This window comes from Neopelma chrysocephalum, unplaced genomic scaffold (assembly GCF_003984885.1).
Source record: "Neopelma chrysocephalum unplaced genomic scaffold, ASM398488v2 Primary Assembly neopelma1_94586, whole genome shotgun sequence".
NCBI lineage: Eukaryota > Metazoa > Chordata > Aves > Passeriformes > Pipridae > Neopelma > Neopelma chrysocephalum.
Genome location: NW_020923292.1, coordinates 1 through 1,463, shown reverse-complemented (window position 1 = coordinate 1,463; position 1,463 = coordinate 1). Strand labels below are relative to the sequence as shown.

The 1,463-nt window shown below is 73.1% G+C and overlaps 1 long non-coding RNA gene across 1 annotated transcript; it reads left to right on the top strand.

Annotated features, from left to right (window-relative positions):
• Nucleotides 1-926: 926 nt before the first annotated feature.
• LOC113980541 lies at nt 927-1,463 on the top strand. Its single transcript, XR_003538156.1, has 3 exons — nt 927-1,046; nt 1,175-1,225; nt 1,431-1,463. It is a non-coding gene; the product is annotated as an uncharacterized LOC113980541 (long non-coding RNA).

The following is a 1,463-nucleotide window of genomic DNA, read 5'->3' as shown; positions in this document are numbered from 1 at the left end:
CCAGAGCCCGGCTGGCCTGGGAGGAAGCGACAGCAGCGCGGGCCGAGTGGGCGGGATGGGGGCCGAGCAGCGGCGGGAAGTTGCAAACTCGCCAGCAAAGAAATTCAACTAAAGCGAAGCAGCTAAAAAAGCCCGAGGTCTTGGCGTGGGGGCGGGAGGAAGGGGAGCTCCGTGACTGCGGCCGGGGCTGGTTGGGAGCGGAGCGGCCGGGGCTGCCCCCGGGGCGCGCGGGGGCCAACGGGGAACGGACAAACGGCCCCGGAGCTTCGGCAGCAGCAGCAGTTGCAGCAGTTGCAGCAGTTGCAGCAGCAGCAGCGGCAGCAGCAGCGGCAGCAGCAGCGACTATAGAGACGCGCTCTTGCTAGTACTCTTTGTCTTGCCTTTTCCTCCTCTCCCAGTGTCCCGCTGTCCCGGTGTCCCTGTGCCGGTGTCCCTTTCCCAGTGTCCCTGTTCCAGTGTCCCTATCCCAGTGTCCCATTGTCCTGGTGTCCTGTACCGGTGTCTCTGTCCTCCACTTGCTGGCCCGGGCCATGGCCCCGGCCGTTCCCCTCTGCCGGCCGAGGCCGCCCCGTCCCCGTCCCCGTCCCCGGTTGTCCCGGCGCAGTCTCGCCCTCGCCCGGCTCCCGGCGCGCCGGCTGTGGCGCTGCTGGGCGCTCCTGTGGGGCTGGCTGTGGGACGGGCTCGGCCTCGCCGCCCCTTGGCTCCGCCTGGCTCGAGCCCGGCTCCTGCCGGGGCCAGTGGGGGACGCGGGCGCCGCGGCCGCTGCCGCCTCCTCGGGGGGTTCCCCGGCCAGAGCTCCGCCGCTCGCCAGCCCGGCCGCCGGCAGCGAGCCACTGCTGCCCGCTGCGGGTGGGGAAGCCCGGCCCGGGCCGCTTGAGGGGCGCTCGGGGGCCGTGCTGGGCCCTGGCCCGAACGCTCCCGGCCACGTCTCGCCCGCACGGAAGGCCAAGGAGCCGCTGCACGAGCGCTACCGGCTGGAGTCGCTGCTGGGCAGCGGCGGCTTCGGCCGCGTCTACGCGGGGACCCGCCTGGCGGACGGAGCCCCGGTGAGTGCAGGAGGAGGAGCAGGAGGAGGGGGGGAAGAGAGGGAGGAGGAGGAAAAGGGGGAGGAGGAGGAGGGGGAGGAGAGTGGGGCGGGCGGTGAGCTCAACCCGCCGTTCCCCTTGGCTTGCAGGTGGCCATCAAAGCCGTGTCCCGGGATGGCATCCGGCGCTGGGGCGAGCTGGTGAGTGAGCGGGGCCGGCGGCAGAAAGCGGGGCGGGACGGGCGGGGACGAGCCGAGGCCCGGGAGGGTGGAAGCCACCGGGAGCCCTGGAGGGAGAGCGGGCGTGGGCTCAGTGGGGGACGGGGAGCATCCAGGGCTGGCGGAGGGGGAGCAGGCAGACAGGCACGGCATCAGCCCCACTGACGACCCCGTGGTCCCCCCGCAGCCTGACGGCACCCGGGCACCCCTGGAGATCGTG